This window comes from Myotis yumanensis, unplaced genomic scaffold (genome assembly GCF_028538775.1).
Source record: "Myotis yumanensis isolate MYYU_CA2020_CCGP unplaced genomic scaffold, mMyoYum1.0.hap1 SCAF_15, whole genome shotgun sequence".
In the NCBI taxonomy this organism is placed as follows: domain Eukaryota; kingdom Metazoa; phylum Chordata; class Mammalia; order Chiroptera; family Vespertilionidae; genus Myotis; species Myotis yumanensis.
In genome coordinates, this window is record NW_027223766.1 from 32,530,425 (window position 1) to 32,557,887 (window position 27,463).

The 27,463-nt window shown below is 39.3% G+C and overlaps 1 protein-coding gene across 6 annotated transcripts in view; it reads left to right on the forward strand.

The window, feature by feature from the left end:
* The first annotated feature begins 291 nt into the window (after nt 1–291).
* Nucleotides 292–27,463, forward strand: part of TRPS1 (transcriptional repressor GATA binding 1) — a 234,173-nt gene continuing 207,001 nt past the window's right edge. For 2 of the 6 annotated variants that reach the window (XM_070392791.1, XM_070392794.1), the window contains exon 1: nt 292–738. The gene's annotated coding sequence lies outside the window, so the exon portion shown is untranslated. Of the gene's footprint in view, nt 739–1,969; nt 2,333–4,595; nt 4,771–7,391; nt 7,763–21,738; nt 21,776–27,463 lie in introns of those variants that run through there. The other 4 variants (XM_070392795.1, XM_070392796.1, XM_070392792.1 and 1 more) reach the window with 4 other exon arrangements.

Below are 27,463 nucleotides of genomic sequence, written 5' to 3' on the forward strand. Positions count from 1 at the left end.
GGGGGGAGAGGCGGGGCGGGAAGGTAGCCGGGTCCCTGCCCCGCGCCGCTCTCATTTGCGGCGCTCAGACGCGGGCGAAGTTCTCGCGCAGCCGGCTGGCCGCGGCCGGGGCCGGTCCCGGCGGGCGGCGGCGGCGGCGGGTGCTCGGAGCCGGGCGGGGCGGCGGCGGCGGCGGCGGCGGCGGCGGCGGCGGCGCGGGGACGCGCGCTGTCTCTTTAAGGGAGCTCGGTCTGGGGTGGCGCTTTCCTCCGCGAAGGCTCCTTTGATATTAATAGTGTTGGTGTCTTGAAACTGACGTAATGCGCGGAGACTGAGGTCCTGACAAGCGATAACATTTCTGATAAAGACCCGATCTCACTGCAATCTCAAGCGTCCTCTTGTTTGGTGCTGCTCGTTCCTCCAGACCCCGCGTCCTCTCGATCGCGCTCTCGCCTTCCCATTATTATTTTATTTTATTTTTTTTTAAAACAAAAAACAACACCCCCTCCCCTCTCCCACCCGGCACCGGGCACATCCTTGCTCTATTTCCTTTCTCTTTCTCTTGCTCTCTCTCTCTCTTTTTTATAAAAGGGGGGAGGGAAGGAAAAGGGGGGGAGGCAGGAAAGACCTTTCTCTCCCCCCCACCCCCCCAAATAATCCAAGATCAACTCTGCAAACAACAGAAGACGGTTCATGGCTCTGGCCGCCGCGCCACCATCTTTCGGGCTGCGGAGGGTGTTCTTGACGATTAATCAACAGGTAAGGAGGGGAGGCCCGGGCGGCCGCGGGGCCCGGGCGCGGGGGGCGCGGGGGGCGCGGGGGGCGCGGGAGCCGCTCGGCCCGGCCGGGCACCGCGCTGCGAGTGCTGCGCCCGCGCGTGTGCGCGCAAAATGTGGGCGATCGCGAGCGGGGAGCCCTGGGAATTAAAAGTGACTTTCTTTGAAAAAAAAAAAAAAAAAAAAAGCAGCGGAGGGAGAGTGTGCAGAAAGCCAAGCGCAGGCTTCTCGGGTTTCACATGCATTTTCTTTCTTCCTTTTTTTGCGCGTGTGATTTCTTTCTTTCTTCTCTTCTGCTCTCTTTCCCCCTCCCTTCCTCTCCTCCTTTTGGTGGGTCGGAGGCATCTGAGCCTTAGAAACGAGCGACTTCCAACTGCAGTAGCCCCTGGAGTCAGGAGGGTCAAGTTCAGCCGCCGGGGAGGAGGAAAAACAAATCCCCATTTGCCAAAAAAAGAAGTTTCGGGCCGGTGCCCCCTCCCCCTCGCAGCCCCACTCCCCCTCGCTGTCTCTCTCTGGCTGATTTTAATTCTCTCCTACCGGGCGCAGCGGAGGAGCTGGAGGTGGCTGGACCCGAGGGGCCGCTGCCGCCGCCGCCGCCGCCGCCGCTGCAAGTTTTCTGGGGGCTCCTGACAAGCGGGGAGCACACTAGGCACCAGCATGCAGAGTAGTAAGTTGGGCGAACTTGGGAGGGTCGGGAGGGGCCTTCGTGCGGTCCCCAGAGTAGGAAAACAGCACCGGACTGGCGTTGGCTGGGGAAGAGTTTGCAAAGCCAGGCTCCAAACTTTTTTCCCTTCCAGGCCCAGCTGGGCTGGAGGAGGAGGCTGGTCGCATCCCCTGATGCACCCGCCTGTGCGCGGCTCAGGGCGGCTCGGCCGAGGGGTCGGTGCCCCGCGGTGCCATGTGGCAGGGCCTTGCAGCCCAGGCGCTTCCGTCGGGGCCGAGGCAGGGGCAGACTTCCTCTGCGGGTGCGGATGATGCGCCATGTGTCTCGGGTCAGCGGACACTGGCCGGTGATTACACGCCTGACAGCGGTGGGACAGCCCGGCGGACGGGCGCTGCGCCTCCTGTCTAGTTCCTGTTTGGGTTCTAGAGGAACGCACCGTGCAAAGGCCAAGGCAAACACCACCGCTCCCCTCCCCCCAAAACTCCAGGGATTGCAGGACCCCGTGAATAATTTGAGGGTGAGGCGGAGGTGGGAGTTGTTTGAAGTGCAGAGCTGTTTTTGTGGCTTGGGGAAGCTTTTTTTTTTTTTTGGTTTTGTTTTGTTAGTACCTGTGTGAGATGGTGGCGTTTCCCCCCAACCCCTGGGAAGTCAGTCGCAGTTTTATGGCCCGAAGACTCTAAAGCGATTTAAGTTAGAGGGCGAGAAGGACTGGTGGGTTTCAGGGGGGGGGAGAATCTTGGGCTTATTAAATTTCAGGTCTTGCTTTACTTCCTCCTGTCTTTTTAGGCCTCATAATTGATAACTAGGCAAGTTTTTGAGTCAGAGCGATGGATCTTTAATGATGAATCCAAAGTATGATAGGATATTCATCCTTGCCCTATTTTGGACAATCACGGCGAGACTTTTCAGGGAGGTAAGTGAAGTGAGAAGCGTTAGCGGGAGAAGTGAAATCGCAGAGAAGTTAGGCCGATTCCTGATTCATTGCACTTCTGGGGAGTCATTGAACTTTTTTGTAAACGCACCAGGTGAACAGGAAAGGGTCTGGGAGGGAGACTCAGTGCAAAGGGAAAACCCAGATAGGGCCCGAGACAAAAATTACACAGAAGCGATCACTCTAGGCCTGGTTGTTGGCTAACATGGGATTGCTCACAGCAAAAAAAATAAAATAAAATAGGAATCTTCCAGCCAGTCTTCAAAGTCCTTCAGCTCTTTCAGTGCAAACCTATGGATCTGGCTGGCATCGTGTTACCACGTTGCTGCTGGTTTTAGGAAAAGTTGATCATTTCGAAGAGGCTGCCAGAGTTAAAAATGCAAGGGGCAGCGAAGGAAAGTAACACGCCGCAGCCAGTTCTTGACGTGGACAAAATGAGAATGAAAGTTTCTGCACTCCCTGTTGTCAAGTTTCTTACAGGCTGCTCATTTGCTGAGAACACTTTCTCAGATATTCCACCAGTTAGTGTAAAAAAGCCAACCAGCTCTGAAATGGTGTGGGCTTTTTTTTTTTTCTCTTCCCCCAAGTATGCCAGGGTTGTGAATAAATACAGGGTTTGTATGGGAAGATGAAGCATTTCCTGTAAGTTGTGATGCTGACAGGACAGTCTGGAAATGATACCAACGTTTTGAGGATTTTTTTTTTTACCTTTAAGTGAAAGTTTATTAATGGCATGCTTAATCTTAACAAGTCAAAAATGTCGTTCTTAGAGCTTCCCCCTCCTCAGATGGTTAAACTTTCCTTTAAGGTTATGCCCTGGGATGAAACGTGTCTAGGTTCAATGTCATATACAGGGCCTCTAACGTGCTGACGTGTGACGATTATTTCTGGATATTAATAATGTGAAAAGGAAGCGTCTGAGGGGAAATATAATTGAATTGCCAACATTCTGATTTGATTTCTCTAAAGGTGAGGCTTCTCGAAGCTTCAGAAGTACTCTGTTGGCAAAGTATTCTTTCCCACCCGTGAGCTGATGTGTGCGGCTCACCGATATATCTGTTGTATGTTAGGATATGTATGTGTGTAGAATACTTTCCCGCACATAATAATCACTAAATCTGAGACTCTCCAAGTAAATAGTGGGACCTAACAAGTTCTTTACAAAAAAGTTTGTCACCCCTTTGGATTCTAGACGCTGTGAGGGTCTCTGCTGCTATTTTGATGATGTCCTTTGTGTCTTCAAGGTAACGTTAAATGTAAGGAGAAAAGCGTCCTAGGAGCTGAGAAGTCTGAGTTGATTTTAGACCTCAGCATTTTGGCGATAATATTTTAAGTGATTTTATAAAAATTTTGCTTAAAAACAGGCTAGACTCTCTGTCAGTGTGCTAATCTTAAGTGTGGTCCATATGCCCCTACCATATTTTCAGTATTATTTTTACTTTTCTTTTAAGTCATATTGCTTCTGAGTTGACTCTGATTTCCGCAGTGTAGGTCTCTCACATACACATAAGGAAATCTTCATTCATCAGGAAAACCTTCAAAACAGGGAAATGAATGCAGCTGTGGGAAAGCTGCTTTTAAGATCCTAGTATCTCAATGATGTTTCTATTATATTATCATTATTATTATTTTTATTATGTGTGTGTGTGTGTGTGTGTGTGTGGAGAGAGAGAGAGAGAGAGAAAAAGAGAGAGAGAGAGAGAGAGAGAGAGAGAGGCAGAAAGAGAAATACCACAATTTGTATTTATTGATCTGCATATTTCTATGAAGAATGCCAAAAGGTGTTAAGTTTTAATAAACTGCTGTCTTACCTTCTTTGTTGAAGTAAATAAACATTACTGAAAGTTTTAAAAGAACTTATAGCAAATTGTTTTTGAGCTAGAGCTTTATTTTGAATTTAAAATGAGCACAAATATGGGTAACTGGCCTTGAAATGTTTTCCACAATACAAATATATAAAATTTATTTTTTGTTACTTTACTATCCCTCTAATAGCCAACAATACTATAACAATACTATGCTATTGTCTGTAAAACAAAATAGACTTTTTAAAAAGTTATGCACAGGTGTTTATCGTCAGTTTCAAGGGAAAATCATTATTTTTGAAATAAGTGATGCTCTTAAAATAAAATGACGTGCACATTAAGACATATTCTTATTAAGATATTCTCTGGTGTGTAAAATGAAGCCATTCATTCAACAGACTGACAACTTTCCACTTGGTATTTGCCTTTGCTTAATTTAGTTTCCGCAGGACAGCGAGTGTGGCAGTCTGCATCTGTTTTTGGCAGGCAAAGAAAACTATAAACTCTGACGGTTCTGTCCCAAATAGTGCAGCTCACAAGTTACAATCAATTTGATAAAAGCAGCCAAGTTTTATGGACTTGCTTTCTGTTGATCATCCTCGGTGAAGCGTTCAGGTAACTGAGGTTTCTTTCTCTCTCCCTTTTGCTGGTTATAACTACTAATGCCATCGATAACTTATTCTGAGTCTTGTTTACTCCTTTCTCGTATTTATTTCTTATTGAAATTTGGAGAAATTAATGGCAGCATATCTAGACTTGGTTTTACCTTCTGATAACTACATTCCTCTTTTAATATCCTACAGAAAGAAGTGGATTTTTTTTGTTTCTATAACCGTAATGATTTATGGAATTGTAGGGTCCCCCTTAGATAAAATATGAAGGAACTCTTGTAGCCTTTGCCAAGTAGAAATTTAATCTGCTTTTCGAAGGGTACTTGTAATTCTTACGTATAGAGGGGCCTAATGCACTTTGTAATCATTTACGTTGAAAAAAATTGAGCAGAGTTTTGGTAGTTATCAAAATTATGTATCTCCTAAAAAACTTTCACCGGTGGGTTAAAGTAAATATGCTAAAATGCCAAGTGTTGTTTTATACTACTGTTCAGTAGCAACCAGGGCTGCTGAGGGAATAGCCACTTTAAAAAATTTGTCCTGGAGTGGAAGTGGGTCTTAAGCCGTTTGTTTATTTGTGTAGGATATTTGATTAATTATATAGGGCCCTCGCAATGTCTTCAGTGTGGATCTTATGGTCATCTTTAGGCTTGTCCTATCACCCCGTGGTTCTCTGATCCCTGGGAATGGAGTTTGTTGGTCTTTGGTTTGGTTCTCTGATGGATGTAATAATGTAGAACTTGATTTAAGTTAGAAAGAGAACTTTTAGAGTTAAGGAAACCTCACTGAATTTGAAGAAGAATCTGTGATAAAAATAATTTAAATTGTTAAGAGTTAGATGAAGAAATCTGACTGGTCACTTAGCAATGCCTACTTTTTGTCATCCTACTTTTTTTTTTTTCTCAAGAGCACAAATACAAGTAGCAAAACAAAGATGAAATTATCTATGTATTTCCAATTTGAAGCATCATTGGAAATCATTTTATGATTGAGAGCTATGATTGAAATACCCATAACATCCAGACGCTTCAAAGAAGACATGAAGACTACGCTTTTTCGTTCCTAAGTATGTTTCATTAAAAATAAGAGAAAACTTTTAATTTTTAAATATTTTCTAGCTCTTTAAAAACCTGCAGTAAATACTTTACAAGTGGCTAGACACCTTCCCTGGTGGTTTAGTTTATACAAGCAGGAAACTTTCTCTCCTACTCTTTCTCTCTTTCTTGTTTTCTTTAAACCAACTGACGTAATGCCAAACTTTGCTTTAAAAGAACAGACAGAAGTAATTGGTAGCTTTTAACTTTTAATAATGTTCTGGATTGGTTTTAGTGGCCAAAATGCCATTTAAAAAAAAAAAAAGTTCAAGTAAGAACGGGCTTGTGGCCTGAGGAAGAAAGGCTCTGTTGATGTAGTTATTTTTATTCTTGTTTTTCAATCTGTTATTAAAAATCTTTCCTGCTGAACACTGCCGGATTTCTCCAATCGCTCTCTGTGATGGCTGGTGCATTTCAGGTTACCGTAACTTAAACAGTTTTGGGGTTTTGGGGAGAAGTGGGTATTTGTGTTGCGTTATTTCTTTTTTATTTGAAAAAGAACATTTGTTTTTGTTTCAACCGAGATGAATTAATTAAGATTATCAATGGCGACAGGTCAATGAATATGTTTATATAAAGAACGCTACACCTGTTAGCAAGAGCCTGAACTGTGGAGGTTTAATTGTGGCATTAATCATTTTTATGTGCAGAGGAAGGAAAATAGATGAAACTTTACCAAAATATATTTTGAGAGGGAAAGCGTTCATTTTAAAGGTCAGTTTGTTTCTGCTGGCGGTTTTTTTTTTTTTTTTCCTCTCTCCCAATTTTAGGTGATCATTCTTTAACCCTATTAATTACACAGTGTTTTTAAGTTTCCATTTTTTCCCCATAGTCATCTTCTCTCTTCCTGATCTTGCGCAGGCGAACAGAACTTTCTCCAGTTAGGAGACATCTTGGTGATGTTGATTGACATCAGGGCAACTTCAGAAGCTGGCAAGTGGGACAGTCTTGCAGGAGGGCAGAGAGATTTGTGCCAGTGTTCCCTTCCTTGGGGAAAGACACTCCACCCAGAGATGGGGCCCTCGCCCCACTTGGTGGGCCAGGACTGAGCAACATTACTGATGTGAATTGTTCCTAAGGTTGAAATCTTATGGTTACTTGTCTGGGACTTGGCTTTTAACCCCAGATTTGTTCTGAGATTTTTTTTTTTCAAACCGCGTATTTTAGAAATAACACATACTGAAAATTAGGCATCACATTGATACCTTAAAATGCCTTTTAAGACATTTATAATGGTCATAAAAACCACTCCACATATTTAGGGAAGTTGAGGTGTTCTCTCGTAGAAATCTGACAGTTTTGATTTACCTTTATGTGTTTCTCAGTTTTTCTTGTGAGGACTGTAGACTTGAGTTCGAATCAGAGGCATTCTTTCTTTGCTAATTACTTCTTTCCTTAAGGAGTTGTCAGGAAAATCTTTAGAAACTTAAGCTTAAGTTGTTTGCATCAGAGTGTCTTCAAGTAAGTCTTCCTTTATTTTATTTTTCCCCCCAAGTTTTCAATCCTAAATTTGAAGTTATGGGGTTCTCTGTTAATACATTTTTATTTAATGAATGTTGGCTTATTCAAAACTGAGGGGACAGTAATAAAGTTTAGCAAGAAGGAAAAAAAAAGGGAGGAGGAGGTGTTCTGAGCTGCCATCCTTTAATATCAGCAGTCTGTTTACTGTTCAGAGGCGGGGAGGGGTTGGAGAGGCTTTGTGGAAGATGATAGAAAAAAAAAATCCATCAATTGTGCATATGATCCCCTCCCCTTAAGGTTTACTTAAACAATATGTTTCAGTTTTGCCTCAAACCACTCGGCACCACTTCTGCTCCAAGAATCCACCACTATCTTGGATCCTGAGCCATTGAGGATGACACTTTCTGTTATAGAATGAACTGCAGTATTGTTTGAACAAAGGTAACATTTTGATTTGTGCAATTTTGGGGCGGTAGGATATCTACAATATGAGAGGAAATCTAGCAGTGTGAATGCCTGCAAGTGCTTGAAGTATTCACAATAGCTATTCTGTGTTTAAATTATTGCTGCTCCGTGTGCATGCTATTGTATGTGTGTGCTATGCATGTAATGTATATGGACTGGTAATATGAAGGAACACCTTGATGGTGGAGTCTTAATATGCTGAGCCATTCACTCTGCTCTTTAAACATGAATCTTTTAAACATGACCTACTTTATAAATTCTAGAAGTTTGAAATGAGTATGGAGTTTAACAGTAATGAAGCCATTACTATCACAATACTAATATCACCTCCGAATTTACTAAGAAATTTAAGAAATGACAGAAAACTATAAATCAAAATGCTACCATTCAGCATATTTTAAGATAATGTTTCCAAAGTCCCATTTTTGTCGAGAGTAGCAGTTAAGTGATGGTGCTGTTTCTGAATATATCCTTTTATGGGACAGCACTTTACAGTTTACAATTCTGCATCTCAAAACGTTATGTAGAAATAATATAGAACATGTAAAGACTCCATACTATGACCATACCATTTTCCCCTAGGGTGATGGATTCTGTGCGTCACCCAATTGTGATGCTGTTTGCCAGGCTTGTAATACTGGTTTTGAGGGTTGCTGTATGTCCTATTTCATCAGGCAACACAATACAACAACTTTGGTATCTAGGTAATTGACACAGTCAAAATAGGCTCTGGAAAATGTTCCAAATACTTTTAAGTAAGTCAGAAGTTAACTTATATATTCAATTTATTTAAGACTTGAATAAACAAATGACTCATTGTCAGCTCTTTAAGCCTTCTATAGTAGTGTTAAAAGGAAATATTCAAGTGTCCATAATTTATTTTGTTTCTTTTTTCCTTTATGTGAAGGGAGCATGGTTCATTTATTTGCATTTATAATTGTTTCATCTGTTAATTACTTTGCATTCATGGTAGTGAGTAGCATAGTATTGTAAAGAATAATAAGCATATTCATATTATCGAATGTATATGTCTCAAGTCTTAAAAAAGCATTAACATTATTTTATTAAATTGAGTATTATAATAAGCAGGAATGGACCCAGTGTAGGATGATAGATACAACACAATTGCTATTTAGACAATAAATATATTTTAGCTGTTGAAAAAAGAAGAGATAAAAGAGATTTTGCTTTAGAGCTTTTTTATTTGTTATATCTGAACAGAATTTATGAAACTTACAAATCAAAACATTTATATTATAATGTGCTTCTTGATTAGATTCTACAATATAGCTTTCAGTGAATTCTTGTGAATCACTGTTTTGATTTCTCCTTATAGAAGTATCTATTATGTCTGAGATCAGATACATCTATAAATACCGGTAGTGTGAATATATGCGGTAGAAATTTGTTTGTGGAATCTAAATTTCTCTATTACATGATACACTTCATGTGCAAAGGCATCAAGCATTACTAATCTAGTTTTAGCTTTATTTTTCTCTGAGCTATGCACAAGTGCAGCATATGAATTTGTGGCTTCATATTAATTTAGTGTGTACATGAACGTGCACGTATCTGAAGTCTCACTCATATAGAATGTTTCTGCATTACAGGCACTGAATGGAATTTTAACATATTACCTATTTTTTTAAATGACTTTAGTCTTTAATTACTTAATGCATCCCAACACTGATTTAGAGGTTAATTTAATTATAATTTTGGTTCTGAAATGACAGCAAGCTTGGCAAAACACATTAAAAACCAACTTCTACTTGTGACTTCTCTGTGATGTCATTATCCACACAGCATCCTTAGCTCTGAAAAATGTAGAAATAAATACAACAGCCTGTTTTACTCTCAATACTATGAAGTAATCCCAACTATATGCAAGTTCCTAAAAGAGAGTTTGATATTTGGTTCTGCTTTACTTTTTGATGCCATTAAATATTTTTGAAAGAGAATCTAGCTGACTTTAACTTTTAAAAATGCCATTCAACTGATGGAAGTTAAGAATGATCATATATATTAATTGGAATCAAGGCCCATGTTATTGAATTTCCTCAAATATTAGTGTAATTGTTAAATGATGAATAATTCTTTATTATTTTTAGATATACCTTTGAGATCTTTTAAAATCATGTCTTTCTGTATTTGGTGGCTGAATTTTTGTGTTAATAAATCAATTTAAATTATAAATTGAAAAAACAGCAATGAGTATGTTTAATACTGTCTTTAAGTTACTCTTTTTAAAAATGATTGCAAGTGTTGCTCCTCAATTATGCAAACTTAGATAAGTTTTAGAAAACAACTTAGGTACAAGTGGCCAACGCAATGACATATCCAAGTAATAAGTAGCATGAAACAGTATTTTCTGTAAATGTATACGCAAAGAGTAAAAGATGTTTCTCCTTTATTTTTAGAGTGAATTTGCATTACATTCATTGGATATAAAATGTGGTCAATTACTGTAAAAAAAAAAAGTCACTATCATCTAAACCTAAATTACAATGAACAGTTTATTTTACTCTCTAGCTCATCCCTGTTTATTTTACCTTTAAGTGTCCCGTTCTTAAGACAATTTATGTTTTTGGAAGAGTGCCCTAGTGACTTACTTTTTACTTTTTCTTTGTACTTGATAAGCTCCCCGTAAGAAAGCTGCCACTCGTAAAATTTTAGGCCAATGCTAAGAATCATAATGTACACATTTCACGTGCAAATATGTGTTCATGATCTTGCACGTTCACTTTGTCAAAAATTTAACTCTTTGGTGTTACACTTTTGTACACACCTGCCCTGTAACTTTTTCCTCCAAGAATAGTTCAGCATATCATTGTTCACGTTTAATGATGTCTACATGCTATGGACACTTCTTGAATACTTCGATGTATCAGTGATAATAATAGAAATTTAAAAATGAGACCAACAACGATGACAAATGGAGACTAGGAAGTTAGGTATGAGTGTAAACAGGTTTTCACCCTCTTTGCTTTTCCCATTTTGGGTTCCTATATAAAAAGAGAGAGAGCTGAAGAAAAGGGGGACTTGAATACTGTACACTCCATGATAACGTAAGGAACTATTGCTATATCTAGCTTCATTTATTTGTATATTTTTGACATAGGAAACTTTTGACCTCTTTGCCTGAGGTACGTGGGGATTTTAGATAAACCCCATTGGGGTCATACTCATCAGTTCCGGCTTTGTGTGACAGAAAGCATTCTCTAGCTTCTGGTGCGCTCCTTTGCTGTTTCCCTTCAGGAGTGGAAGTCCCTTAAGTTAATTTGGCATTTGAAAGCACAACTCGAATTTTCCCTTTTTGAAAAGCCTCTGGCTGGTTTTCAGAGTAAGCAGAGATCACGGGCAGCGTGATGTCGTTCATTTCAGGATGCTAAGGGAAATAATGCCGAGCCCAAGCATGCTTCCTTTGGATTATTCTGCCATGCTTTATGACCATTTTTTTTCTTTCCTTCTTTTTTTTTTTCCTCTTTGGGAATCTAATATTTCAGTTTTTGGAGAAATAAGTATTTCTTCTTTGAGTGGAAAAAAGTGCTAGCTGTGGGGTTTCTTGCCTACATTTCTTTATAATATTTATTTTGGGGGCAGTATAAGAAGAGGAAAGGCATACACTGTAAAATAATTTCACCTATTGATTTGTTGCGAGCAGGCCTTTACCATCCTATTTGTCTGAGGAAATGCATTGAATGAAATTAAAGAAAGTTGTGGTATAATTTTGAAACAATTGTAAGCACCAACTGACAGATTTCTGGCAAAAAGATTAAGACAATTTTAGTTACTCAGTGCTGCTACCGAACTCTGTAGTCCAAGTTTATAAATATGTATCTGACAAGTTGATCACGGATGGTGCTTGAAATGCATGTGTCTTGGTTCAGGGAAGAGAGTACTTACATTAGTCTCACCGTCAGTATGCTTTATTTAGATTTGCAAGAAATAGAATGCCAACTATCCTGCTATCAGCCCTTAGGGGTCTTTAGTCAAGAGTTTTATTGTTTATGGTAGCTTATATCCAATAACATCAAGCACTGGCAGCTTAACATATTTGTACGTTGAGCCCTAGCAAAGTTCAATAAGTGCTTGTATATATTTCCACCACGATTTAGGGAGTAATGTACTAGAGTAGTAGCCATCTGCTAAGGATGATTCTGAGGTTTGGAATTTGTAGCTGATTTGGGGGAGCCACGGCATAAATGTAGTAACAGGTAGAAATATTCAGAGCAATCACCTTTTATAAAAGTTAGTTCTGTCTTTCACATCTAGGAAAATATAGCAGTAAATGTTTGCGTTTTGTGTGTTTTGTCTCCAAGCAGAGGAAACTGACAGTTTTATGTTTTAAGTGCCGAAGGTTGTTCTTGGCTAAACAGTCCCTGAGTTAATCACTGGGATGTTAACTTGAATTTTTGTCTTTAAAAGTTTTCAAATTTGAAAACGAAATATGCTTCCATTATTTCCAAATTGACATCCTGCATTCTGGATTGGTTTTTAGAGAAATGTTTTCCAAATTCTCTTGGATTGCTTGAAGTCCATTGATTTTGAAATAATTTAGTTTTGTTTTTTTAAAGCTTTTCAGAAAGGAGAGGAAAAACCTCATCTTTTTTAGGGTTTTCCTATTACAGAATCCTTGTTATTTTCCATAGGATGCAAATTAATTTTGCATTTATTTTGTATTTTTTCTTTTACGTTATCTTTTTAGAAACTCATTTGAACTATCAAATTGAGAGGTCAGTGATTTCATTTCTCTTTCCATAGCTTCCTATGATAAGATATTTTGGTCATTTCTAAGGATTCACTACGGAGAAATCCTTTTTTATGTTAATTGCATACTTTTATTTTTACTTCAAAAATTGGTGTTTGAAAATCATATATTTATTCTTTTAGGTAATTGCAAAAATTCTGAATGGTGTAAAATAACATGACATCTAGTTATTTCTCATTTGCGTCTTAGGCAGTTTGTATCTCAAAATGCAATTGAAGGAAAAAGAAAAAAATATTGTAACCACCTTTAGCATCAATTAGGGTATTCCTGTGGAATTTTCCAAAAGTAATAGGAAAATATCAAACACCGTGAATGCACAGGGTTAAAAGTAAATCTGTATATACACTGAAGACTTTAATCTGACATGTCTGAGTGTAAAGGTGTTTTTAGTCTAAAGATTTTCTCTGCTTTTGCCTATATTTTATTTTGTGCAAACGACTGCTTAAAATGATTGGCATCCTTAAATTATAGTATGTGTAAAACAAATAAGGCTGCAGCTATGAAGAAGCAGCAGCTCTGCACACTCGTCTTAAAACCTGTTTACAAACATTTTTGTTCGGAATAAATGCATCAGGCCCTAGAGAAATAGATACAAAATTGCAAGCTTAGTATCCCTAACACATCACCCATGCTATTCACTGAAGGTGGAATTGACTCGAGAGAGCGCCTAGTTTGCACTCCTGGTGGAGTGTATTTAACAGTATTTTGGTGTCTCCACTGGTAGAAATGTGGACATTTCAACCAAACACGCCCTCCTTTGGTCCTTATGATGTCAGGATGCCAAAAGCTGGGTCCAGTGTAATCAAAACCACGTTGCACAATTAGGCTAATGTGGTGATTTCAAATCACGTTAAATGTGCTATTTCGAAAGGATAATTTTAGAAAATTTACCTATTTGGAATTAATGGAAGAGCTGGGACAATGTCTTTAGATTTAATTCAAAGCTTCTAGATACAGATAACGAATAAAAAAATTCCCCAGATTGTTTCTTCTTTTCGTAATGTAGGGTTTATTGGCATAAACAGCGTTGTAGAAATAATTTGACAAAAGATGATCATGTGAAAATATGAGCAAACTTTCTGAGCCCAATAATATGTGTTCTTTATTTCATTAAGTTACGTCAATAAAACCGTGGACAAAGGAAATAAACAGATGGATAAAAATTTAATCACCTATTTGAGCTCAGATTGAGAGTGTGAGAGCATGTTCTTAGTTCTGTGCCTGTGCTCTGAAACCTCGCCCCCATCTGCTTTGCTGATGGGCACATAGTTCATCATATGTGTGTGAACATATAATGCCCTGCTTCCCACATACATGAGGGAATAATGGATCTAGACTTTTGAATCTTTTTATACATATATATATATAGGTTGTTGTGGAAACATAGATCCTGGCCAATAAAACACTTCTTTTCTCGGTGGCCGAACTTGCCTTGAATGGTCTGTTGAAAATCTGCTGTTCAAGTTTAGGATTTGTGTCTCTTTAATTCGGGTGTTATTCAGAGCGACCATAAGGATCATGCTTTCTTTTGAATGACAGACGGGACATGAACTACTATCCATTCTAGCGGAATCATCTTGTTTTACAAAGGAGAAAACTAAAGATTAAGGGAATTTCCCGTGATCATATAGCTACTTAGATCAAGGACTGAACTTGAACCTGTGTCTGGTCACCATCCTCATTTGTACATAAAACACTAGACAGCTTTGATGTTTGTTGAGGAAATCTGCCTAACGTTTGGAATTCATTAATTTTCCTTTTTACTTTTGTAGATGGATATGAGAATAGAATTAGAATATAGTATGAGCAGGGAGTTGATCGTATAGTAAAGCAGTTGGTATATTCGTAATATTTCTCTATCATTACTTTATGAAGAAAGGGGAATCAAATGTTTAGACATTATCCTGATAGGTTAAAAGTTACTGCAGAAAATCGAGGCTTACTGTTTCTTTCAAACACTTGAGTGATAGAACCTTCTTTGGAATATCCAGTTGGTACTGAAGAATTGTTTATAAAATTGTTATTAATAAGAAGTTAGTTTGCATTGGTCTTCTCCCCTTAGCTTAAACTACCTCTAACATTTATCTATTTTGAGACCAATTAAAAGTGGTCCATTTGAATTAAGGATTTTTTATCTTTCAAGAAACTGGACTTTTTTTTATTTACAACAGCCATAAGTCCCTTGGTTGTTTGAAAACTATAGACAGCATCTGTGAGATTAGGCCTGAATGTGCAATTAATTATTAAAATGTGGTTGAAAAATTATTTGTGGCATTTTACATAAACTCAGCATTTATAAAAACAAATTAACAGAGAATAAAAAGGGAACCTCATTTATTTTAAATGCCTTTTTTTCTTAATCCTGTCTTTTGAGTGAGACATTTCAGCCTAAATGTAGTGAAAAATTTTAAAATATAAATTTAATGCCTTTTTTTTTTTTTAGAATTTCTATAACGTTCCATATTTTATCTGTGACCTCGCTGTACATGATGGATGCAGTTAACGTTTCTTTATTGGTTATAATTAAGCTCATTTAAATAATTTACTTTGTTGTATTGGAAAAATAGGAAAAAATTTTCTTCTTAGATATCTGAGGTATTTTACTTGTTTCTTGTGTTTGTTTTTTTCTCTTCATTTTTCCAGTGCTGATGGTTATATTGTATAATGTAAAGGGTTAAGGCAACTCCCCCCATTAGTGAAATTTACAGTTTACAACCCTGGATGCTACTGTCATTTCCTTTTTGCTTTAAAGAATCGTGGTAGAGTCCACACAGAAAGATGTTGGACCAAGACACTTTCCACACTCTTTCAAGTCAGCCCCAGAAGTAGCTTTGGAGGAGGTGTGTCAGACCTTAGAAATGGGCTGGTTTGGTCCAGGGTTTGATATGAACCCACTCCATGTTGAGTTGCAAGGTGGCCTTTTATGTGTCTGGGTTTTCCACTGTTTGTATGTGATCCGGAGGACAGGCTTGTTTTTAATTTGGTTGTGTTGTTTTATTAATGTTGCTTTAGGTGAAAACCTGTTACAAGTGGCTGTGAGTAGTTATTCCTTCAAAATGAAACAGTTTGCTTGGGGAAAATAATCATATTCAGTCAGTTAGAAATAATCAATGAAATCAGAGAGTAATGGGGTGATTATTAACATTTAAAAGCAATTCTTCTAACATAGGTTAAGGGACCATTTTAACTATTATGCTGGTCATCTCACATAAAATCTCTTTCTGTGTGTAGTAAGCATATTGTACAGAGAAAGGCTCAAACCTCCCATTATTCTTATTACATAACTATCTAGGAATTATTTCCAGCTCTTCTGCTGGCTTTTATCTCTTTATATAGTTGATTTTTTTAAACCCTGACTGTGATTATAATTTAATACCCAATGTAAACCTGATAGAACCATAGGAGATGCTAGGAATGTCTAATTTGCCCTAATTTTTCTTAATTTATTTAGAATTTATTTTCCTAAATAAATTATTGGTGTCTCCCCCGATATACAGATATTTTCTTTTTCTTCTTTTAATTTAGGAGATTGGAACCTAACCACGTACTTTTGGCATTGAAGACCAAAATAAGTTTAAAGTGGCTCTCACTCTGGGCTTGGTTGATCAGAATATACTTTTTGTTGTTGTTGTTGACTTGCAGGTCAAATCCAGAAAAGTTTGAAATAAGATATTTTTGTATTTTATTTTTTCCTGCCATTTATTAAGGGACTTGCTTTCGTGATACATTAGTGTGCATTTAATTTTCTTTTGCTCCCCCTTAATCACAACTCTGCTAATATATTCCCTTACTTTTGGTAAACCTCTTCTCACATATTCTTTTTTATATTTTATATCTCGTTTTATGCTTGTTCTCATGGCACATGTTTGTGAGCAAAGACTATCCTGGATGTTTTATAGAGGGTAGTTAAATGGCATTTATCTTCTGCCCATTTGGATTATCATCCAATTGTAGTTACTTATGGAGCATTATTGGAATCTAGGAAAAATACAATTGTGATTCTGTCGCTAATAGATGGCTACTGAAGCTGATTGATAGATTCGGGTTTAAGCACTGGAATGATTTTAGGTAACAATGGAAAAATATTGAATATATCTCCTTTGACAGTTTAGAAAAATACAAGGTAAAACAAAACAAAAGGCTACTTTTTATTTATTTCCAGATGGATTTCATCTTGTACTTGGCATGGCACAAAGTCAAAATGTTGCTCTTTGAGATTTATTAATTAGAATGTTCCTAAGCCAGATATGGAATGTGGTCTATTTTTTTCTTCAGATAAAAGATAAACCTACTCAGAAATAAAAATAAACCCAGAGTGGGGAAAATATTGAAAGCTGGGATCTGGGTTTCTTTTCATGTACATCTTCATTTTTCAGCGACGTGGATGCTTGCCAAGGCTCCTCCATTTATTGACACTGCTGTATTGAGGATACCAGAGGCCTCATGGTAGCCAAGCCCAATTGTCTTTCCATCTGACTGCATTTCTTAAATGTATTGGATGCTGCCAGCCATTTTCTTGGGTATCTCTCCTGGCTGGGCTTCTGGAGCACTGGGTTCCTGCCATACGTGTTCTGATCTGCCCTTGACTTTCCTCTTCATCTCTACACTTTTCATTGAGGATTATATGCTTTTAGTTTTGGATCTGAATGAAAGAAACCCAGCATATTCACCTCTAAACCTAACTTGGATTCTGAGTTCCAATGTCAGTGGTCTTCAAATGCCATAGGTATCCTATATAATAAAAGGCTAATATGCAAATCAACTGAACGGTGGAATGACCGATCACTATGATGCTCACTGATCACCAGGGGGCAGATGCTCAATGCAGGAGCTGCCCCCTGGTGGTCAGTGTGCTCCCACAGGGGGAGCACCGCTCATCCAGAAGCCTGGTGGACGGGGCATGGGCCTACGCCAGCAGTTGGACATCCCCCGAGGGCTCCTGGACTGTGAGAGGGCGCAGGTTGGGCTGAAGGTCACCCCCTTCCCTCGCCCAGTGCATGAGTTTCAAGCACCGGGCCTCTAGTTTTTTTATAAGTTTGTTTATCATCATTAGCTCTGCTCCCAATGGATCAGTTCCGTCGGTACCACACCATGTGTTCTATCCTCAAAGTGTTACTTAGTCCCAGAATATTCCCAAACCATCCTGTGTTCATGTTTTTCCCTTTAGGAAATACCTTTTATCTAACCTTAACTATAGCAATTCTATCTATTCCTCAGATGTTGGCTTTCATATTTCTTCTTTTTTTATCCTCACCTGAGGATATGTTTATTGATTTTAGAGAGAAAGGAAGGGGGTGGGGGAGAGAAGAAAACATCTATCGGTTGGTTGCCTCTCCTATACGCCCCAACCAGCACCCACAACCTAGGTATGTGCCCTGACCAGAAATTGAACGCTCAACCTTTTGGTGCATGGGATGATGCTTCAACCAACTGAGCCACCTGGGCAGGCCATGTATTTCTTCTTTTGAAAGCCTTTCCATTTCCTTTAGTTTTAAACACCCCCTGCCTTGGTCTCCCCTTGTCAGTTTGAGGAGAGAAAGAACATACTCAACTCAATTTTGTTCTCTTTACAATGCCTTGGATATGGTGGTTTCTCAAAAGCATTGCATTAAATTGGCACATGGGGGAAGAATGCTTTGTCCAGAAGCGTCTAAGACTTTTAGGTGCTGAGAAAATTGTGAAATTGTATCGTCAGGTTTCAGAGATGAGAAGGGTTATCTGATGTTGACTATTTGCCCTGATGTATTTTTCCTGAGGTATAATACTGCTGGCTGTGACTTAACACAGTGTATTTTGAAAGGTGCTTTCAAATTCTGTCTTTTATTGATTAATATCACTGAACCAAGTGTGACAGTGTCAGTGAAACTGAGGCAGAGGGAAGCCCGAATACATTTGCAAACTATAGAAAAGTGCAAACCCATAGTGCCTTGGTGTGCTTTACCAATATCGCATCTGAGGTTCTACAAAGTAATCAAAGATGCCAGGTGATAAATGATACAGCCTTAAAACATGAAGGATGACAATGTTAGGCTCCGAGGTCATGAGTCGGAAATGCGTAGTTTTAACTTCTTTGTGTTGGGTATTTGTCGGCCCAAATGTGTTGTGATGTTTGAGACAGTGGCTTATGTATTGGCTTCCCGATGAAAGTTACCTGTAAGCGATCCAATGCTTGGGCGCTGAGGGAACAAGGTTGATTTAGACCTTCAGAAGTTCGAACAAGGATATTGATGAATAGGGTTTGTCAGGAGCTGAGCGCAGAGCTGTAAGTAATGCGGCTTTGGGATGCCCAGGCTTATGGCATCCCCTTCACTCTATTTAATGCCCAGGGCTCCTTGCAAGATGGTCAGTAAAGTGATAACTGAATAATAGCTGCTGAGACATTTCTCACGTTGGAACAAGAATGCCTGAGACTTCTTTGAATGTTTTAGCAATCACTTTTCATTTCATCTGAAAAGTGAAGGAACAATTTTGACGTTTGTTTTTAAAGACCATATCCTTGGTCTTCTCTCTGTAGTTTTTTTTTAACTAAAAATATTCCCTTAATCTGAGAATTGGGAAGTCCCTTTATTTAATATATGAATCAGTTAAGCACTTAAATATTTTAAACAGCTCTGAAGGATTATTATGCATTTCCAAATCTGTATGGACACAGAACTATGAAGAATAAATAAAGAAGATTTATTTAATGAATTTCTTTACTTCTATGACAGTTCATTCCTTCTAAGGCTCACATTTTTCTATTTCTCCCTTAATAATAAAACATTCCTAGGCTTTCTAGAAGCCTTAGCTAATTGCATTGATAAACATACTTTCCTGTTTCACCTTATGTCTGTCACCAACTTTAAAAATCCTTTCAAGGAGACCGTTGGATGTTTAAAAGTAATATCTGCCTGAACTTTACAAACTACTTAATTGACAGTAGACAGAGTTTCATGGACGAGAACAGTCTAGTTAATCAGCAGGGTTGTTTTTTTTTTTTTTTAAATCCTCTGTACTTTTCCACAACTGAAGGAAGGGGTGCATACTTCTGGTTGAAAGTGAGTAAGTGAAATTTAGTCCTGCTGTTCTGGTCGTCTTGGTGGCTTAGCAATCTCTTCATTGCAGTTTCATAATCCCCGACATGACTCTCCAGCTCTCATGTCTGCTCAGTGCAGAAATAGAGGAAGGAAATGTATGTTTGGGCTCCATGAACACGTTCCTTATCAGACTGTAGGAGGAGCGGGCGCTGTGGAAGCCGCCTCTCTTCTCCAGCTGGACAGCATGTGCACGGGGCTGGTTTCCTGTCTCCTGAAGCTGCGAGGTGCCCTTTAATGATGGGAAGGAGCACATTTATGCGTGTGTCGCTTGTCGTGTTTTCACTTGTGAACACCAGGGAGCAGAGGGCATGCAAACTTTGCCCAGAGGCTGGACACAGTTTGCATAGACATGAGGGAGCGGCATGTAGCGACAGCACACTGATTTGGTCCAGGCCTACCTAGCCCTGATCCCCAAGTAGAAGTGAGAGCGGCCTCAGGCCCCCGGTGAACCAGGCTGGCAGGGGACAGGCTGCCTGCTGCTCAAGAGGCCAGCCCTCTACTTGGGGCCACCTTCACATGGCGATCGTGGCTCCCATTTTTGGAGCCACTCTGCTAAGTCTGTTTTCTCCACTGGAACAGGACCGCCTTCATCCTCATTTCTCAGGGAAGTTTTAATGCATTGCCTGGGGCTGCGGCAGGTAGCGACAGCAGAATCAGGATTTGAACCCAGGCAGTCTGGCTGGAGTGCTGAGGCTTGGTGAGCGCTTCTCCTTTCTTTCTCATCAGGGGCGAGCGGGTTTCGAGTTGCCGTGTATACCAGGGGTTCCCAAAGGAGGCGGCTTTCATATATCAGCATGTTCCAGGCTTTCTCCTTTGGCCCTCATCTACCTGTCTTCATCGTCAGCGATAAAGCCATCACCTTTATATACGGGGCATTTTAAAACCTGGCTATAGTAATAATTCACATTCAACTTGTGTTTTTTCCATAGAGATGGCTGCAATCTCCTGGTTAAAAAAAAAAAAAAAAAATCGTATTTAGTCTAAGTAACTGCCTCTTCTTGGCTCCGTTACAGTAAAAAGGCTGCGATCAGCAAACTCCTGGAGGGGGACGTTGTTGAATGACAAGGAGATGTGGTACTGCCCCTCTAATCCTCAGGACTTTGTGTTTCTTAAATTGTTTGCCCTCCTGGGTAACTCCTGGGCCAACGGGGCCTTGACAAGTGTGGCTTCTGTGTGTAACACAAACTTTTTATGTTGGAAAGGTTGGTTTGGGTCAGACATAAACAACAGCCAACCAACCAAAAAAGAAAAACAGAGAAACAACACCCTTTGTCATCTGCCTTTTTGTCTCTGTTGGGTTATTTTTTTTTTTTAAGGAATTTATATTTTATGAATAAGCTATAAAGACCCAGCGTGTTTGGGTGGTGAGTATCATCACAGAACTAAAAGCCAAGAGTAAAATAGCTTTTTTTTGTTGTTTCCTTTGATTTTTTTTTAAGGAGAAATAAAAAGTCAGAACCGCAGATGAGTAGCAGACATAGGATTCCATTCCGTTTTCACTGCTTCCCCAGAAGCCGCGGAGTGAGGAGTTGGTTGCCCTGCAAGAAGGCTGCTGGCTGCTGGCGGGCCGGGCCGGGCCGCCTCTGCAGCTGCAGGCGGCAGAGCTGTGTGTGTGTCGGGGTGTTCGCCGGCGCAGGCATCGGGGCCTGCAGCAGCCACCACGCGCGCTGCACACCCGGCTGTGGGCGTGTTGTCGCAGGAAGTCCTGCGGAAGCGGCGGTGCACGCTGGCTCCCCCTGCACCCCGCGGGCGGGCGGGCTGGTGCGCGCCCGGCTCCCGGCCCCGCTCGCCTCCCCGGGCTCCCTCCCTGCGCCTGCCCGCGGGATCAGCTGCCTCCAGCCGGCCTGCTGCGCTCGCCTTGCCCTCCACCTGCATCTCCCGCCTCCCAGCCCTTCTCCCCACTTCATTCCTGTGCCCTCCCTCCACGCTCCGGCCTCCGGTCTTGTCTTCTCCCTTGCTTCCTCTTGCTCGGCTGTCTCTTTCTTTGATTTGATGCTCACATTTCATTTCCCCCTGCGGATCCCAACATGGGCTTATCAGCACTCACTCCTCCTCAGATCTCAGGAGTCACCCCGGGACCCCTGTGGGCAACGTGTAGACACAGTCGTCAGTGGAGATCATGGAAGTTCTAGTTTTTTCATTCCGGTAATTAAAAATGTGTTGTTAGTCTTTCAGTCAGTCACATACCTTTTGAGAGTTTTCCTAGAGCTGTTAAAACCGGCATTTCTGACATTTTGAAGTGCATTTATTTATGCCAACATAGATGGGCCTATTGTGTCTCCTGCATTCTCAGTCAGAAAGCTCTGAATAAAATAAACATAGGAAAGACATATGCACCAAATCACAATTTATATAATAATGTAGTAGTCTCTTATCAGTACAGGAAGCCTTTTTGGAGTGGCTGAAGCTTCTGTTATGTTTTGGTGATCTAGGAATTGAGGCCTTTACATTTTTCTTAAATTTTAAGACAGTTGCTCTGCAAGGATCCTGATCAAATTTTATCCCTCTACCTTATCGAGTTTATTTTTAAGTTAATTATATTTAAGGCTAAGGCTTTTTACACCCTTTGTATCCATTTCTTTTTCTGGAAGCTCTTATTATTAAGGCCGTATCATGATACGTCAGTATTTTTAGTAGAGCTGCTTTTAAATTCCTTACTATCAGAGATATTTAGCAAGGAAATGAACTTTATTGAGTCATATAATTTATATCCAGGTGCTTCGTTTTTACCTTGAAAAATTCAGTATGCCTGATGTAAAGAAAATAGTTGATATAGAGCTAAATGCAAGGGGCCATTTTAACTTATGGCTGACGGCGTTTATATATTGATGCCTTAGTTAATTTTAAAATTAAAAAAAAGAAGAGGGACATTTCTATCCTTTTTTACTACATAACATTAACTTCTAGTATTGCTATCTGTAGGGAGGCCTTTTTGGAGTGGCTGAGGCTTTGTTTGTTAAATTGATTTCATAAGACTATAGGACTGGAAATGTTTTATTGAAAAAAAAAGTTAAATATATGAAATGGTTTAATAAGTAAATCTTTTTAAAGTGATATGCTGAAAAGAAAATGAGTTTATGATTAAAAACAAAAACAGTACTAAACCAATTAGTAAGCACTGTTCTGTCCTCAAACTTCTTAACTAAATGATCACCCTATGAAAACAAAGATACTCAAGTCCCAGTCCCAGGAACACTGGTTCTAATATACACGCGAAGATTGAGTCCACCATCTATGTTTATTGTTGGAGTTCAGAGGCTTCTTAGTACTTAAGTGGTCATAAATGCACATCATAATATTTTTAATATTTTTCAACCTTTTTGTTTTGTTTTGATTTTGCATTTTCCAATCACTTGCGCACTTTGACCTCTTTCCAAGCTTATTTGTTTTCCAAATATGTGTAGTACAAAATAAAATAAAGGAGTTCCGGCCATCCCCTTGCCTTCTGGGACATTTGATTGTATGAAATAGGCTAGTGTCCAGTTGTATTTAGAAGTTCAATAGGTGGTGGCTATGTTTTCCTATCTGTGGTGTGGCTTTGTCAGAATAAAATCAGAATTAGAGTAAGTCTCTACTTTCTCCAGTTGACAGCGTCCCCAGCTAGACTGTGAGTAATACTGCCTGGGAACAGGCTGTGGGAGGAGAATCAATTTAAATTATATATGTAAAACAGGTTTGGTGCATGCCAGAGGGCTGTGAGAATATTTTTTTTGTTTGTTAATCCTCACCTGAGGATATTTTTTCCATTGCTCTTCAGAGAGAGAAGAAGAGAGGGAGGGCGGGGGAGGAAGAGAGAGAAGCATTGATGTGAGAGAGAAATGTAGACTGGTTGCCTCTGGGGGAGGGAACTCGCATCCCAGGTACATGCCTTTGACTGGGAATCGAACCTGTGACCCTTGGTGCGCAGGCTAGACCAGTGGTCGGCAAACTCATTAGTCAACAGAGCCAAATATCAACAGTACAATGATTGAAATTTCTTTTGAGAGCCAAATTTTTAAAACTGAAACTATATAGGTAGGTACATTGTTATTAACTTAATTAGGGTACTCCTAAGGCTTAGGAAGAGCCACACTCAAGGGGCCAAAGAGCCGCATGTGGCTCACGAGCCGCAGTTTGCCGACCACGGGGCTAGACCAAGGCTCTACCACTGGGCCATACCAGCCAGGGCTCTTTCTGACTATAATAATAATAATTGTCTTGTTTTTAATCTTTTTAATTTTAATATATCACTAACTATGGGAATACTCATTTCGACTGTTCAAAATGGTGTTTCTTAGGCCTTCTTTTATTTTTAAATTTAAAATATTATACAGTATTTAGAATACATACAGAGTGAATTATAGAGAAGAGTGGCATCAGTTATTCCAAAAGACCATCTGGCATCGTTTTCTTGGAAGAATAGGTGCTTTAATTCATCAGTTCTGATGTTTGGATTTCTGTTCTACAAATTTTGGTGTTGTTCAAGGCCGCTCTGAATTGTTAAAGTTACTAAAAGACATGTTTTTGGGCTATTTTTTTTTTCACATCATTTATTTGTGACTTATTCTTTGGGTTATTAATGACCCAAGCCTTCATTTTTATTTTAAATTGTATTTGTATTAGTACTTCATTTTAATACAGGACGTTTCTTAAAACGTAACTTTCTGAAAGCCAGAGGTTTCCCATCATAGCTTACTTTTTGTATTAATCTCATAAAATTTCTTCTTCTTCTCCCATATGAGTCTTACAAAATTCCCCTTCAGAATTCATCGTTGCATTATTTGTCAATAGGTTGTGGTAACTTTGTCAGAATGCATCAGACCCTTTCCTGAGTAGTATCTCACAGATAATATTGAGTTATTCTCTCTGGACATTTCAGAATGTATTTTTTTTTTCATATATGGGATATGTGCCACATGATTATAAGCACTCTGTGAATAAAAATGATTTGTTACCACTGAGGTCACTCAGTTTTTCCGCAGGAGAATAATAAATAGTCATGTGATTTCATAGCCTCTGTAGATTGTGGTGTATGGTACAGTGATTCCGAGGCGTCACTTGCAACCACATGTCCTAGATTTCCAAGTTAAGTGCGTGTGTGTGTGTGTGTGTGTGTGTGTATTTTTTCCCTTTGCCAGAGGTAAGCAGGCTTTTTAACATCAGAGATAAAGTATTTATTTACAAAATATGTCTGTTAAAGAAATAACAAAATGATTAAAATTAATAAGTTGGGTTTTTTTAAGGTTAGAAGCCCAAACTATTTTCCTAACAGTGACACACGAGATGTCATTCATATTTTCTAGGGGAATTTACAGCGGACCGTTGGAATTAGTTTTGATTTGATAAAAAAGAGGTCACTATTGACAAGAGTACTAGTACTAAATTTTTGCTGGCAAGTGCTGCTGTGGAATTATACTTGGGAACAAAATTCACAAGCTCCATAACTAAGGGCTTGCAGTGCATTGATGAGAAGACTAGAATTTCTCTCTTTATGCAAGTATTCAAATAATGGAGGAAGTTCCAGAAATCACCCAAGAATTTCCAAAAATGAGCCTTTCAGAGGGCCTGAGTGATACTGATTTTCTGAAAACTTCTTTATCATTTAGACACAGTTCCCTGTTTACTTTGTCAGTAATGAGTCAGTAGTTTTATATCTGTATTTGTATTGTATTTATGGTATACATGCATATAGTATTTGATAATAAGTATGCATACTTAAAAATACTCCTATTCCTTAGACTTTGGAAATTAAGTAAACTGAAAATGAGCTTTACCTCTCTCCATATCACAGTTGTGTTTCAATACAGATTTTCAGTAACTGAAAGTCATTTCTATATTCTGGTAATTTGATAACCCATTTTGAAATGCATTTGTGAGCTCATTGTAATTCCATGTGCTTCTAATGAAAGGCATGTGAAGGTATGGATTGAAAGAATGAACTGTGGTTGGTCCCTACAGAGAACCTGCTGCCCCTTTTGGGCAATCTTTAATCCAGAACCCACAAGTGTATTTGCTGTAGCAGAGTTTTCCAAAATTTAAATGATGTCACATTTGAAAGCGATGCCAAGAAACAATGTGGCAGTTTCTAAATTTTGTGAAGCTAAAATCCCTGGTTACAAGAACGAGTACATGTCACAGATGAGTAGTTAGTAATGACTTCAGTTTAGCAGGAAAAGAGCAATTCCCATATGCTGATTCTAGTCTCATAACAAAGAATGTTATAGAAAGATTGCACAGTATTTAACAAGCTGTGAGTTAATGTGACAGTGTCATTGGATCTAGTTCCAGAAGGAGAATCGCTTTACCATATTTCTTCAGAAATATTTTAAGTTGTACAGAAAACTTGCTGCAAATAAATCCAGACTGTTCCCACTGCACCCCATCCCCCAAGTTAGGCAGTAATATTGAGTTTAGTTAAATTGCCCAAGACTGCCTGAGCTTAAGTACCTGGATAAATCAATAAGTCTCATTGTCCGACTCTGAACCTCAGCCACTTACCTCCTGAAGAAGGGAGAGTGGGTATGAACAAAAGAGTTATTACCTCTTGCACCTTAAGTATCCAGTACAGCAGTTTACCGCTCATGGGATCCACTCCCAGTTTGAACATAGAGTCCATCCGTTAACATTTATGGGCACGTTAGACGTCAAGAAGGTGAAGTGAAGTTATGTCGCTTTCAAACCTTTGGAACATGTACTGAGGACAATCTTTGATACGATAGATTCGTTATCAACAATTCGTTTCCATGGCCTTTCCCAGAAACTTGGTCTCTTATGAAAATTCATACTGGCACTATGATATCCTTGCTGCTATGAACTCTAATAAACTGGTGGATTTCATTATGAATGATAGGCTTGACTATGTCCCTTTAAAGCTTAGAAATCGATGCTCACCATTTTGCTGTTGCAAAGAATTTGAAAGGCATGGGACGGGAAGAGCTGGGGAGTGGAGAGAGAGTTTGTTTTCTTCAGTGATTTAGAAAAACATGTATATTATTTTCTTTTCTTTATTGATTAAGGTGTTACATATGTGTCCTTATCCCCCCATTGCCTCCCCACCCCCCCACTCATGCCCTCACCCCCCTGGTGTCTGTGTCCATTGGTTAGGCTTATATGCATGCATACAAGTCCTTTGGTTGATCTCTCCCCCTTACCCCCACCCTCCCCTGCCTTCCCTCTGAGGTTTGACAGTCTGTATATTCTCCATCATGAAAAAAGAGAACCTTTTTCAAATTCAGATAATATTGTTTTATTATTTCACTAATGAGGCTGCCTCTCTTTTTTCATTTAACATGTATAGTTGGAAACTAGGAGAGGGATGCACATAAAATTAATAATTCATCATGAATTTTTACAAAATGCCTTTTATAAAGGTTATTGTTTTCTCTAAAAGCAATGATAAAGTCAATAATTAAATGAGATGCAAATATAATTTTATTTAAATCATATTTCCCAATCTTACTGATACTTATAACATTCCCTGGTAACAGACTGTGGAACTAAGAAGTTAAAGGCTTGTCGTTTGTTAAAAGACACAATGCTTTTGTATCCCATCCTTTCATCATGAAGTGACATAGACATCAGACACTATGCTGCCACTCAGCGATTTACACTGTACTTTTAAGTATAAAAACTATTTAAGAGAAACGTTGATTTAAACAGAAAAGTCAGTGACTCTTTCAAAAAATGAAGTATGGTCCAATTCACTTTTTTTTTCTATGCAACAATGTTTGTCTGCCTTATAGCGATTTTGAATTTACCTGTTCACGAAGTACCTGTTGCTCCCAATAATTGCTGGTAGCTGGATGTCCTTCTTCATTCGACATATAGAGAGTACTCACTCGGTGTGCTGCTGCT